The following is a 15,701-nucleotide window of genomic DNA, read 5'->3' as shown; positions in this document are numbered from 1 at the left end:
ACTCGGGGAATGAGAATTCAGTCCTTGGGAGATTTAGAAGAAAACAACCAAACTGGCACCACAGACACAGAGGCTCTGGCTTGCCCTGCCATGCACTGCCCTGCACAAGTGCAGGATGCAGGGGAGGGAGGAGTGAAGAGAGGAGGGTCAAAACCCCCTGCTGCACTTCTCTGCACAGCAGGACCTAATCGTGCCTGAAATCTGCATTCAGCAGGCTAATATCTTATAGAATTTGGGGAAAACAACAGATAACAAGCATGGTTTGCTGGTCTGAATCCACTCAGGAATAACTGATTTCTCTCACGGTTTTCTTGGCTAAAAAATAAGGATTTCAGGGTTTCTTCCCACATGATTTCTGCCTGCATTAAGAGAATATTTGATGAATGATGCAAGTATGAACACTGAAAAACAAACGGACTACTGGAATTTAGATCAGGAAGTTTGTGTTACCTTCACCTTACTCTCTTAAAAATATTATGCGTCCTGTCTCCAGTGTCTGTGTTTGACTTCCCCTCTGTTATTCTAATGCATTTACTATTTTTCTCCTGGAGCATCTAAAAATAAGAACATATATATACACTTTGAACATGCACACAAAGACAGATATATATTGTTACTGCCCCAAAAGACCTTCCACACTAAAATAAAATTAGGATACATAAAAACTTGAAAATATTTGAAAAATTATGCTTGTTAAACCAAGGTCTCTTTGCCACAGTGATGAGCTGGTTTTGACTGGAATGGAGTTAATTTTCCTCATAGCAGCTAGTAGGGGCATATATTTTGAATTTGTCCTGTAAAGTGTTGATAAGATAGGATTTTTTTCATTATTGCTGAGCAGTGCTTGCACAGAGTCAAGACATTTTCTGCTTCTCACCCCACCCCACCAGTGAGGAGGCTGAGGGTGGACAAGAAGTTGGGAGTGAACACAGCTGAGACAGCTGACCCCAACTGACCACAGACATATCCATTACCATATGGTGTCATGCTCAGCTTATAAATCTGGGGGAAAAGGAAGGAGTATGGGACATTTTGAATGATGTTGTTTGTCTTTCCAAGTCACTGTTATGTTTGCTGGAGCCCTGCTTCCTTGGGGATGGCTGAACACCTGCCTGTCAATGGAAAATGTTGAATTAATTCCTTGTTTTGCTTTGTTTTTGTGCACGGCTTTCACTTTACCTGTTAAATTGTCTTTATCCCAGCTCATGAGTTTTCTCACTTTTACCCTTCCAATCCTCTCCCGTGTTTCACCAGGGGGGAGTGAGGGCTGCACGGGGCTGAGCTGGCAGCTGAGACCAAACCATGACAAGCACCCTCAAATATACCTGTGCTGTATTCACACTCTAGGATGCAGTGCTGGCCTTGCACACAAGCACTTCACAATGAAGAAAAAATACTAGCTTAAGGCTACTGTTGCTCAAATACAGCTTGGTCTCACCCTTGCTCTCAAAACTGGGGAGTTAGCCATTATTTAAGTCTTCAGTGAAAAGCTTGTAATCTGCTTAATTTCAGGATCTGCCAGATCTTTGCAGACAGCCCTGAGCTTGTTATGCTTATACATGGAGCTGGCAGAGTGCAAGCAAGGTCTCATCCAGAATTCCCATCGCTTCTTTAGGCAGCACTTTGCTTGGAGCAAAGCTTACTGTAATACTCCAGGCATGGTGCTTTGAGTTTAAAGCTGGCAAGTATGTTGTTGACTTACAGTACAGGTGAAACAAGCTTCTGTAAAAGTACAAAAACATCTCTGCAAAAGTATATATGTTTATAAATATTTATGGTCTGACACTATTAGCCAGGATGTCAGGTTGCAGGCTCTTACTGATATTTTAAAATCCTACTTGGAGCTCAAGCTTAGGGCTATAGCTGTCATACAGAGTCTCACACATGCAAATGCAGAACTTGCAACTGCAGACAAGTTTTTCCACAAAAGCAAAATCAAAATCAGTGTCTAATTGGTATTTATTCTGAGTACAACGGCTGCCTCTATATTACTAGGCTGATGTCCACATCTGCATTTATCCATACTGCTTATCTAGGGAAATATTCTTGCAGTGGTTTTGCAGAAGGTAAAATAATTTTTGAAATATGACACAGATTTATTTAGTGTCTGCATGGACCTTGAAGCTCTGGACCCCACTGACTTAGGCCAGTGAATGGGGTAGAGAGATTGTCACGTGCTCTTGCAAGCTATGTCAGCTTCTGTGTTCTACTGTAGGTTAACATGTAAACCCTGTATTCTTACCAGGTATTTCTATTTTGCTATGGTATCTCCAGACAGAAAGACTGAAGGGCTACTGCAGACTCTCTTATAACTAGCTATGCATTAATTATGGTTCTAGTGAAATCTCTATAGAGGTTTCTCAATAGAGATGAAGACCTGTCTTCCAAGACTTCTGCTACAGTATTACTTTAATATTTCATATATAATATTAATTAAATATATAATACTGATGGAATATTTTATATGCAGCATATATATAGCATATACTTGTAATATGATTCAAGATTATAGTGGACCTTTATCATATAACTTTTCCTTCAAAGCCTCCTTCTCGAAAGCAACTGTATTATACTGGAAGGGAAAAAAATGTTTAAATCTAAATATTCAGTGAATTCTTCATTGATTACAGTGAATCACATTTCCTGTCTTTCTAACATGCATATGCAAGGTTACTTTGGTTAAAACTTCACTGATGAAATATCCAAGGTTTTTATATGTCTGAGAGTATAAGTATTGCTTTTGGACATTTTCTTTTTAATTGCATTTTTTTGCAGTTTTCTTTTGACTTATTAGTTTGTACGGCTTGAACATGAAGATAGCTATACGAGCGGCAACCACGAGTCTTCTTAGAACTCCTAAAAGTCTTTGAAGCTTTCGTTTCTCTATCTGGTGTATTTTAACTCCGTGTGACCTGAGTGATTGACTTTTAGTCTGATCACTCACGTGAGATTCAAACACTAATGTTGCTAAAACCTTTAGACCTCATCATGCTACCATGCAGTCTCCTTACACACTTTGTTCTGCTCTAGATGTAAGAAAAACCCTTTCAAAAAATAAAAACCCCATCATCTGTTGCCATGTCAAGCAGTCATGTTGTTAAAACTTTCCTCATCAAGCCATGACAGAAATGATGCCCTTGTAAAAAGGAAATTGAGACCCAGAATGAAGCCAGAACTGCCAAAAGAGATCTGGTGTTTTAGAGGAGCCTGTCATGAATTCTAACTATGCTGAATGAAATCACCCTCAGTGTCTCTTGCTTATGAAGCACTCCACTTACCTAGAAAAATACTTAACTGTGTTCAACATAGTATGCCAGGCTTTTTCTTCTATTTGTCTTTCCACTCAAAATACACAAGTCATCTTGTTATTGCAGTAAACATTCTTCTCAAATAGATCCAAATTCTTAAAAAATAAAAGGAGTTTTATCTTAATAAATCCAGATAAAGAAGAATAACCCCAACTCAACTTTTGGAAATTACCCAATGAATAATGGCATAAGAATGGCATGGAATAAAGCAAGTAAAGTCAGATTTTTAAAGTGCAACTTTGTTTTACTGTAATTTTTACTGACATGAAAAAACCCCAAACAAAACAACAACGACTAAAAACACCCCCAAACATACAACTAAACCTCAAACCAAAAACAAAACAGTAACAGATATTATATTATATCAGACTTTTAAATTTAGCTCTTACATGCTTGACTAGCTCAATGAGTTCATCTAGTATTAGCTTTACTAATATTTACTATTCAACAAATTGTGCAAGCACAAATCATTATCAAAAAGCCTGAAATAATTACAATACAGAATGATGGCAAGAATAAATTCCTTGGTTTTGATTTCCAAATTTATAATATAAGAACTCTATTGATATGCAAGATACATTGACTGTGTTCTGGAAAGGCAAAGACATTAAAGAACTTGCATATGTATGTCAATAAATAATAAAGAAAACTATTAACCTCTTTTGTATGGGTTATTTTTTCTGCAGTGATATAATCTATGCATTTTTATTATGGCATTTATGTTATTGCCACTGGATTTGAAATCCTATATGCCTCATATTATTAATTATTTTTAATGACAATTCAATAAATATACATGAAGTTAAAATTACCAGTTTGTACAACCATACATCCAGATTAAATAACTAACATTGTGAGTATTAAAGTTTAAGCTTCCAACAAAGGACAAATAATTTCTACATTTAATTAATTCTTCAGCTTTACATGTGCATGACTACCACATAATACATGCTGTCCTACCTTCATAGGTTTTTTGTATGCACACACACATTGTCCAATGTAAATAGCCTGTATCTTGAAATAATTACAGACAAGAGGCTGTAATAGTAGTCTGTTCATCACTGTGTTATTTTTGTCAAGAGCAAAGAAATTGAAACTGAGCAGTCCTGAAATTGCTCGGAGTGACTCATGACAGTGTGAAAGTAAATTATATTCTCCTCATCTATTGAAATGGGGGTAGTGATATTTACAGTGTCTGGTTTTGTTTATGAAGTGATTTGGAGATGAAAGGTTCAGTTTCACCCTGACTCCTTCCGTTGTGCCAAAAAAGTGTCTTACATTTCCTTTCTGTGGAGCCATATGTCCCACAAGGACAAAGCTTCGAGTGTTAAAGTGCTCTGCAGGTACAGTCCTTAACATGATTATTAGGTTAATAACTATGTGGAGCTGCTGTGACAAATTAGAGCACAATCTTTGGTAACAATATTATCCTGAGTGTCACTGTATATATACATATTTCCCTAACGTTAATATTACCTTCCTGTCTGATGTAATTCTGTTCTGATCTTTGTACTGTTTTTTGTTTAAAGTTTTAAGAACCATCAGAACAGGGTTTCATAAAATCAGTGTCAGGAACATATCACGAATGTATATGAATTCTGATGTCTTTCAGCTCCAGAAACAGAAGTCTTCAAAACGATTTTAAGTGAAAAACTTTCTGTAATTGTAAGTGAAAGTTGTCTTTTATCCTTTCTGTGGAAAAAACGCCAGAAGGCTATATAGCATTTTCAACCACATATCCTTAATTGCAACACATTACACAGTGGAAGTTCTGGCAGCTGTACCACCTTCTCAGAAATTATGTAGTTGGTGTCTTTGTCTCAGCAGATGGTATTTTTATGACCCACAGTTCTTATCCTATGCTCAGAAAATCTAGAGAAGAAAATAGAAACCAAGCAAAATTGGGAATATAATTCTCGTTTTGCATTTCAAAAGACAGTAACCAAACTTTTTCAATCTTAATAATAGCCTTAACATTAAGAATTATGGGACTAAATGTTCTGGTTTCAGAGATACATAGTAATAGTAATTGCCCTTTAAATTCAGCTTCATGTGGAAATCCTGTCAGTTTATGTAGGTGCTCTACCAAGTATTAGTGACTTGAGCAGAAGAACTTCAAGGGAACAATTGTTTTTAAAGAAAGTCTGTATAAGGTCTTGGAAAAACACACCACTTCCTGCTGTTCAATTTTTACAAGGCTGAGTTCCAGCAAGGGTTTTCAGCATCCCACATCAATTCCATACAGTATGGTCACTTCAATGTATGAATAACAGATCATATCAGATTGTTTCACCTTCATAAGGATGGATCTAATCTATCAAGAATACCAAAGTATATGCCTTTCTTCATTTTTTATCTTATCCCAACCTATATGTTAATCAAATTTCATTTTGTGCTCATTTTGCCTGGAGTGAATTTCCTTCATGGCAGGTAGCATAGGGTACCATAGGGTGTCATGCTTAGCATATAAAGCTGAAAAAGGAAAAAGGAAGAAGGGTGTGACCTCCAGAGTGATGGCATTTGTCTTCCCAAAGTAACTTCTGTAAGTGATGGAGTCTTGCTTTCCTGGGGATGGCTGAACAGCTGCCTGCCCATGCAAAGTGATGAACGTATTCCCTGTTTTGATTTGCTGGAATGTGCAGCTTTTGCTTTAGTTGTTAAACTGTCTTTATCTAATCCCCTAAGTTCTCTTGGTCTTACTCTTCTGATTCTGCCCCCATCCCACTGTCAGAGAAGTGAGAGAGCAGCTGTGTGGGACGTGGTTTTTGGCTGTATTAAAGCATGACACATTTCAAACTGGTATTTTGAAAATAGGATAAATGATTCAAAATTTTTCATTTTTTATATGTCCAAAGATAAGCAACTGAGCTTAGCTGTGACAAACAGCAAAATTACATAAAAGTAGCTCCATATATTTTAGTTCATTATTAGTATGTGAATATTCTGGTTCATACTATACACCATTTAATAAATGTTTTTCCCTAGACATACAAATACCTACACTCAGTTCTGGTCTCTGTACTTCTGTAGATCTACCACCATAACTCCTCATTGGCAATCTCTTTGGATTTCTATCAGTATAACTATCAGTACAACTAGAGGACACCCTAACTGAATATTTTATACAGTCCTCTAAAACTTCACTCGGAAAACAAAACTGTGGACAGCTTTTACCCCTTGATCAGCTTGTGAGAAATAGAACAAAGCAAACAAGTAATTTCCCAGCTGTAAGAACACCTAAAGAAACTGTCATTCTGATAAATCCCAGACTACTTTTTGAGTAAACAAGTGTTTATATTTAAAAGCCACAATGTCATTCTAAAGAATTCTTTCTATCCCACTCATTGCTCATGGTTAGAGCTAATTGGAAGCCATTTTCTCAGACTATTGATGATTAATGAGCAGCATTTTGTTTTTTTAAACACAGTATTCTTTCATCCAGTGTAGAAAGGTAGAAGAAATTAGAGGCTTCTTAACTTAGAATTTCAGAGAAGAGAATAATTTAAATGGTGAAAAGGCAAAGGAGAGGACACACAACAAGCGTTATTTAAACAAATCCCCCACTGAGAGCTAGGAGAGTTTGGGACCACAAGTAGTAAGCAAAATCAATTAATTTTGGTCTAACTCGAGTAAAGTTATTGATTTTATTTAAGGATTTGATCTTCCACGCTTGTTAGTTGCCAGCATGAAAAATTAATCTCATTTGACAGGAGAGCATTGAATGCAGAGACTGCAAGGCTCTGAGTTAAAAAAGTAGAGGGTGAAAGACACTCTATTTATATACTCAGAATTGCTTGGTGGTGTGTGGGATGTCTTTCATTCTTTCTTTTTAAAAAATATAAAACCATGAATATCCATTCAAAGTTTAGCTTTCTTGCCCAGCACTGTACCTCCTTTCATGCTGTGAGCACAAAAATTATGACCTATCCATGTGTTTGAATAGATGTCTTCATAAGCTCCTCAAAGAATGATGAATACCATTCATACTTCTATAATCTACAACCAAACTAGAAAAAAATGGTTAAAATATGTGTCCACAAAAAAGAGACAATAAAGAAAAATATAAGTTAAAAAAGCAAAATGTTAAGTAAACTATATCCTGATGGAGCTTCAGGATGATACTGCTCTAGCTGACTCTGGAAAACGACAATCCACTCTAGCCTTTGATTTTGAAGTTACTGAAAGGAGCAGATTTCAGATCAAGACCTAGAATTTCAGCTCCCAAATATAAATAGAGTTAGGGAGTAGCCAACCATATCAAACAGATCCTGGTTTGGATTTTCTGTACATCTTATACTTGCCCTCCAGTAGCTCTGGATGATGGAGATTTTGAAGAGAGCTTAGGAATGACCTTGCCTTGAAGGAATAATCAGAGATGAATCTTTGCATTTGTGCTTCAGGATTGTGGAAAGGCACCTTCCTCATTCTTCGCTGCCTTGCATTGTGTGAAGTCATCAAAATTTCACCAGCACAGATGTTCATATATAAATGTTCATAAATGACAAGCACTGATGGAACCTGCCACTTGAACTAGGTATAAAAACAGTGAGTGGAAGGAAGACTTATAAAGTTTCAAGGATAACATTGCTGCAATTAATTCATTAGTTTTTATTTGATCCATGTCAATTATTTGCTCTGTGCTGCTTTTGTACTAACTTCCAAGGTTTTTTTGAGGGCAGGCAAAGTTTTTCTGTTTTATCACCCAAAGTGTATATAAAAGATTATTTATTATCAACTTGAAAATATGTATGATAGCTGATGGTCTGAGAGATCACCATAAGGCAAATATTCTTATAATAAACACATTCCCACAGCAGTGGACACCAGAAGACAATAGAGCCTAGTTTTCCCTCTCAATCCCAAAAGCAATCTCTGCTTTCCAATGCTAAGACATGGCAACAGGCCACTGCCCAGGACCTCACATACAAAGCAACTGTACTGTTCCAATGTGAAGCAAAAACATCTCTCACTTCATGCAAACTGAGCAGATCCCAGACCCCAGGCAGGCAGATGTCCCAGGCAGCACACTGCTGAGAGTGATCTGGATATGGCTCACTGCTCTCCACAGCTATTCCAGAGCCCCGAAAAAATTCAGCTTTCTTTGCTGCTGCCATCCAGGAGAGGCTGAGAGGTGAAGGTCACTGCTTATGGTGCCCTGGCCTCCACAGAAACTTCAAACCCTATGCTCTGCCATTGCCATCCCTCTTGTCTCAATTGAAACAGCAAGCTGGTTTCCCCAGGATTTCTCCCTTGACTCCTCATCCACCTCTGTCCCATTCTGTTTCTCGTGCTGCTCTGGCAGGAGTAACCCAGGGTCAGTCAAAACCTGAACTGCCTTTTTATAGCAGCATATTATATCTTGCCAATAATGCTGAAAATCACTGCACTACCTCTGAAAAAAACATAGCTCAGAGCCATGACTTACTTCTGTGCAACACAGCACTGAATCCTGCCCTGACCTTAAAGTATGTTCTAAACCTCCTGTCTTCAAGCAGATTAGCTGGGTTTGAGCATACACTTAATTGCTGTCTTGAGCTAGGCTAGATTAAACCTCTAGGTCTGTCAAAACAGAAATATTTTAAAGACCACACCAAAAAAAATCCAAAACAGGGACACTGTGAAATTCCACCAGCCAGAATTAATTTTTTTCCTTCTGCATGTAGAAAGTGAACTGGGTCATCCAGCATTCACTGACTTTTTTTCTTACATGCTTTACCACACACAGCAATTACTTCTCTAGATTTAGATCACAGTCACAGAAGGTTTAGTATTTTAATATTTTAAAATGAAGTGGCACTTCAAATTAAAGGGGCACAAATACTGTTTGAATATGGCAAATGCTGATCATATAATTACATGGCAATTAATTTTTGTGTGGTATCTGTGTGATTATGAGATAAATTTATGGCTTTTCTGTCTTCCAAACAGCACAGCAGTTTACCAGTTAATTACTTCTATATCTGCTCAGTGTAATTACACTGTAATCCATGAACGTCTGTACATATTCCGTCATTAATTCTTGTTTACTAATAACAGCATACAACTGCCTTAGGTCAGATCTCATCCTTTTCTCCTCAGTATCCTGACACCTTGACATGGTTGTACTTCTACAGTGGAAAAGGAATGCAGGAATTTAGTAGGATTTCTTGTGTGGTCCATATCTTATATACAATGCGCAGTGTACTCTGGTTCTGCTAGGATTTCTTGCTCTGCAAAGTAATGAGATTTCCAAGATCATTGCTAGAACTTGAATTTTCTTATTTTGGACGTAGGACAAAGAGTGGGCCTGAGTAGCTTTGCCTCCATTCAACTACATTTTTGTCCTGAGTTGCTTTATTTAAATACATCAATACTTAATATTCTCTGTGCTTCTTCCAAATTTCACATATCACCAGTTCATGAACGTATCTCAGTGTCTCAGACAACGAAATAGTTCAGTTGAAGAAAAAGAATCCAAATCTCATCAAACAACTTCTCCATGTCCAAGAGAAAGATCCTCCCACCTGCAGCTGGAAAAGAAGTGAGGGAAGGGCAAGAATGTGCAGTTGTTCTCTGTTCTCACTGGAGTTCAAATTTAGCAAGCTGCTGTTCCTGTATGACAGATTACAATGATGAGCATTATCCCACATGTGATATGAATGGAGAAAAGACATAATAAAACTATAGTAGCTCTATATAACTTGTGCCCTGTGGTTTGAATATCTGCTATGGGCTCAGTCTGTGTTGATTGTTCTTATTGTGCAAACGCAACTTTTTGTCGGGGGGAGAGAAAATGCTGCAAGGCATTTACATTTGCATTTACAATTATTTACTGGATCTCCTAATTCACATTCATGCTTAGATATGTAACTTAAGCTCCCCTCAGTGACTGACATCTTATCTAGGGCATTGTGCATTACCATGTTTTGGTAATGTTGCTTAAACATGATATGGAAAAAAATGGGCTGAAAGACAGCATAACTTACAATGGGAATATTTAATCTATTATTAAATCAAAGAGGTAGTGTTTAGGAGGTTCCAGATTAAAATTTTGAAGACTAAGAAATATCCTTCCGGATGAAAACAAATGCCAAAAGAACTGATTTTTAACAAGCTATGTGAGAGAAATTATTTTTTCTAGAGTCACGATTCATAAATCATTTTCAAGGCAAACCATTGTGACCAGCGTGGTGGCAATTTCAACATCATAAACTATACATCATTCTGAAACAAATGGCAGCTTGTAATGTCCTTGTTAATGACACAATAATTCTAGATTTTTACTCAGATAATGAACTTTAAATGTATCCAAAGTTACAGTATCAGACTTCAGAAAATCCTTGTTACTATGTTTCACTTGCTAAAGTAAACAGTGTTTTGAAAAGCTTTTTAAAATGTTAATTCATGCACTGAAAGTAAGACATGATTCACCATCTGTCACAGAAGGCCACTGGTTATATTTGGCTCCATTAATAAACTCATAGGTTGCAGATGAGTAAAGGTGAGCCACCCCCCCAGTGGAAGAAGCTGGCCCAAATCTTTGCCTTGTTTCAGGGCCAAACTGTTGAAATTCATTCTGACTCAGAGAAATTGCATAGTATGGAACAGATAAGTTAGTCACTCTGTCTGCAAAATAATCCCTGTTGGATTGCAGGTCTGGCCATGCCCAGCAAGCAGGATGACACCTTGTCTTCCTCTGCCTGGGGAGCTCAACATGAGCTTCAGGAAACTTACAGAATTTAAAATCCTCTGAGGGCCTTTGTGAGCAACTCTTCACTTTTGAAGTCTGAGCTAAAAGGTTCAAAGGTAGCAGCATTTCTGACCTTTAGCAAGGAATTGACATCACTTGTGTCTTTCCCTGACTTTTCCTGATTGCATCATTTTTAAGCACTTCTGCTTCCCTCCGTGTTTCTAATTGATTTGTTGGGGATATTTACACCAAAGGGCCTTGTCAGCCCAGCATTGTCTGAGCAGCACAAGCAATCTGACACCACATTAGGCTTAAGCATCAGTTTTCTGAGTGTATTTCAATGGCATTTCTGAAGTTTGGAGAAGAGAGGTAATCTGGAGATAAGAGAAACTAGAGAATCTGCTCAAAACCTTATCCATTCTCCTTCATGAGGAAATTTACAGAGATAAAACTCCAGTAGGAGAAAGCTAAAGTGGGATTTGGGTGATCCACTTTAGCATTTTAGTTTAAATCAGGAATGCATTTTTTTAAACAAATCTCCACATTGTAGCCGTTTACCATATTTTGGTTCACAATGCAAAGCCGACTCAAAATACAGGAAAATACAGGATTTCTTTCATTATATGTCCAAAATAGGGACTTCTACATTTAAAGGCACAAGCTGACATCAGTCTGAGAAGGACTCAATACACTTAACAGACTACAAAAGCATGCACACAAAAAAACCCAAAGTATACAGATATATTTTAAATTATTCTTTTTTCTCCCCATGGGAAAGAACATTCAGAATTTTCTGGAAGCATTAAAAAAAAAAAAAAAAAAAAAAAAAAAAGATGCTCACTTCCATTAGTCCATTATTTCGGAGGAATTGTGCTCCAAAGTGAAGGAAACTGAAAGCTGGAGTCCATCAGGTAAGTAAACTGTAAAAACTCTGGCAAATTTACAGCTGGCTATCTGTCAAGAATAGCTCCCGAGATCTATCCCACAGTTTCATTACAACTTCAGAGAAGGCAGGATACAGTGTTCCAGTAGTGTTACTGATTCCATATGAAGAATAATGTCTATTAACCTTGCATTGAAGAAGTTAAGTATATCTTTCTAGTTTATATTAAACTATTACATAATGAAGATTTAAAATTTGACTTTTATCTCCCTGGAGTTACAGATACTCATCTGTTTAAGTATCTGGAGACTTGTTTTTAAGAAAACTTAAAGAGACTCTAGATGAAGGCAACTTGAGGTGAATATGTTAAGGGTAAGGATTCTTCTCATCCTTCAGTTTCCTGTGATCGTAAATGACAAATTAGATTTGGTTTTCAATGCTGATTTCACATGGTTGGGTGTATCATAAGACATAAGGATCTGTAATTCCATACCATGCCTGACACTATAGTGAGAATCTCACTAGGATATTTCATTAAATATATACCTGAAAACTGTATTGATTTTAGTGTTATTACAAATGAAAAATTCAATAAAAAGACAATCTGAAAATTTGTGAAACATTAAACACTTTAGCTTAAAAGAGAATGAGCCAACATATTCTTTGTTGCTCTTCATTTTGCTTTGTCAGTCTTTAATGGCAATCTGTCACTGACAATATCTGGCATACAAAAAACAACCACACACATCTATGTAAGACTGACTGTGCATGTGCATATATTGACATGAGTGGGAAGGAATCTCTTACACTAAAAGCCATATACACTCAGATATTTAGGTAATCTGTTTGACAAGACTGTAAATAAAGTGGCATTTTCACTTCCTTCACAGGAAAGAAAGACTGGGAGGGATCCAGCTTCAGAAGTCTCTCTCACTACATTTTTTCTTCCTGTGAAACTACCAAAGGATGGAGGAAATCATTTCAGTCACTTTCTCATTTGCCTTTTTCTCACAGAATGCTTTGCAACCTGGACTAGCCCATCCTCAGATTTCTCCTCTTCAGGTAGGTACTATGAATTCCTTCCTCTCAAAGCTCTCATGATAATTATCATGTTGCCATTAGGATTATCCCAGTCTTAAAGATCAATACCTAAGAGTGGGCTTTTCCTCTGCATCAAGGTTCATTCATTCCTCAGCTCCATTTTCAGAGGAAGAGGCTACTGTCATCTTGTCACTTTGTGTTCATCTGTGTACCTACCCTTTCAAAAAATCTCAAGCCACCTTCTACTAAACTTAACAAAGAGGCAAAAGTTCAAAGATATTCACTTCTGGCATGCTTGAGGGCTGGGATGAGGACAAGGTAAGTAGAAGAGACATCTCCCATTTCCACTGCAATGCAATTCATCCCATATTAGATATCGAAGCAAAGAAAAGAATCCATAGGAAATAGTGACTCTGGTCTTACAAGGGAAACCTCAGTCACCAGCAAAATAAAACTAATTTCCCTTACTATGAAGCAGGGATTGTGACGATTTAGTTCTGAGTGCATAAAAAAATGACAAGAGATTATAGCCTTTCTCTTCATGGTAATAAATCCATTGTTTATCTTGGCCTGCTTCTGCCACATGAATTTCAGAGCATGAATTCTGCAAAAACCAAGGGCCCTACAGTAAAATTCAAGTTCATCCTGCCCTAGAGAAAGTGAGATTTTATTTTATGAAGATACAGAAGTTACAATATGAAAAAGTGGCTGGAAGATATAGATGTGACTTCACTGCTTACTTATTTTGAGAGTTAACATTTCCTCTTTTTACTAATCAAACAATGCAAAACTACCTCAATATTTGTGAATAATTTATCTTAGAGATTAGAAATAAAATTGTATATTGCATTGCATTGCAATTCATTTTTATATAAAGCAAGCATGGCTTAGCTATGAAGTATACAGGTGCTGTGAGAGAAATAGGGATGGGAAAATCCTCAACAGAAAGGCAGGGAGAGAGGTCAGAGGCAGCTGAAGGAAAACAAGACTTGGTTCATTCCTCATACCCACATGCAATGACAGCTTATAAGAAGGACTGTGACTGGCTTTACATCATGTGTCAGCTTTCCTGCCTGCTCAGTCTTTATTGCTGTCAAATTTTATTGTTCAGACTGACATACAACGGAACACGACTTTAAAGGGTTAGGGCACTGTATTCAAGTGCAGTTCTAGCTGATTTAAATCAGGAAGTTGCAGCACCTCTGATTCCCCAACCTGTTGTCTCCCCAACTTTTACAGCTTCCCAAGCACCAGTAGCACCAGAGGCAAACGTGGGAGTTACATGACTGCAGCCAGAAGATGGGACCCTGACATCCCTACTATGGCCAGTTCAAATTCTGGTGGAGACACTTCCTATGAACATGTTCAAATACAGCTAAATGCAACAGAGGAGCAGGATGTCCAACTTGCAAGGGCCATATTAGCTACCCAAGCAATTATGGTAAGCAGTGCTCATGTCCACTGATCATGGTCATAGAATAATTGCTTTCCATCACAGATTGTTGTACAATGGAGATCTTTCTCTAAGAAGTCCCTGCAATATCTAAGAGCTCCTTTGTGTTCTATCTTCATAGTCACAAGGTCTGGATGAAGGAGGTGAACGCTTTGATTGCCAGCCGCACCCAGACGTAATGTAAAGGGCATTTTCCTTATATTTGAATAGAACCACCTGTGTTTTAGTTTGTGCCCCAGTGCCTCTGAGCACCATCGAGAAGAGTCTGGCTTTCCCTTCTAACACTGCCCCATCAGGTATTTACACATATTGCCCAGATACACCCCTTTCTCAGGGCTGACCAGCCCCCTTTGGAAAGATCTTGCAGTCCCAATCATCTTTGTTACCTTTTTCTGGACTCTCTCCTGCTGTCTCTTGCATTGTGGAGTGGATGCAGCACTGCAGATGTGTTTCACTAAGTAGAGGGGAAGGATTGCCTCCCTCCTCCTGCTAGCAGTGCAGAGGCTGTTGGCCCTCCTCGGTACAAGGACATATTCCTGCCTCATGTCCAAGCTGTTAGGCACCAGGATCCTTATCCCTTCCCTGCAGAGCTGATCTCCATCTGGTCAGCTGCCAGCATACACTGGGGCATGGAGTTATTCCTCCCCAGGTGCAAGGCTTCACATATCCTATCAAAGGATTAGAATGTAAAAGGATTTAACACACAGAATCATTTATAAGGCTGCTTTATGTACCTCAGAATATTATGTGCTTGAGAGCACAGATGTGATTTTCATACTGTTAAATAAATATGTCTCCTATGTTAGGACTTCTGCTCATCACTTACAGAAACACAGAAATCAGTACAAATAGCTTTAATATTGCCTGTCCAGTCTGAGCTCTATTGCTTTCTTAATGTAAACCTGAAGTGAAAAAGTGGTACTGCATGACAAAATTCCAGTTTACTTACCCAGGTTAAAATGTGAGAATAGGTGAAAATTTAATTTTAAAAAATAGATTCTTTTTCAATTTTCAAGACTTCCATTGGAACAGTTCTAAAATAACAGATTATTAAATAATTTTACTCTTGCATTTTCCCAGAGCAAAAGGTGGAAGCAGAACCAGAGATCTGGTTCACTGAGATGGTGAATGCTCTCAACCCCCACTAAAAGGAGTTTCTTGCTAGATGGAGTCTCAAATGCTTTAATTTCAACTCTGTTTCCATCTGTGGTGCTTCATTCAGGAGACATATACCCACAGCCATAGAAATGTGTAGTGTGAAAAGATAATAGATAGGATAATTTAGATGTGCTAAAATAGCTTGATGGTTTTACAATGAGCCTCGGAAGCTGAACTCTCAGTGCCTGA

At 37.7% G+C, this 15,701-nt stretch overlaps 1 long non-coding RNA gene across 1 annotated transcript in view; it reads left to right on the top strand.

The window, feature by feature from the left end:
- LOC148224427 (uncharacterized) overlaps nucleotides 1–15,701 on the top strand; it is a 60,399-nt gene that overhangs the window by 11,146 nt on the left and 33,552 nt on the right. The window contains exons 3-4 of the long non-coding RNA XR_015802592.1: nucleotides 12,875–12,922; nucleotides 14,141–14,342. This is a non-coding gene — a long non-coding RNA (uncharacterized LOC148224427). The remainder of the gene's footprint in view (nucleotides 1–12,874; nucleotides 12,923–14,140; nucleotides 14,343–15,701) is intronic.

Source organism: Sturnus vulgaris, chromosome 3 (assembly GCF_052056855.1).
Source record: "Sturnus vulgaris isolate bStuVul1 chromosome 3, bStuVul1.hap1, whole genome shotgun sequence".
Classification (NCBI taxonomy): Eukaryota; Metazoa; Chordata; class Aves; order Passeriformes; family Sturnidae; genus Sturnus; species Sturnus vulgaris.
Note: the sequence above shows the minus strand (reverse complement) of the source record. Positions and strands in the feature narration are given on the sequence as shown.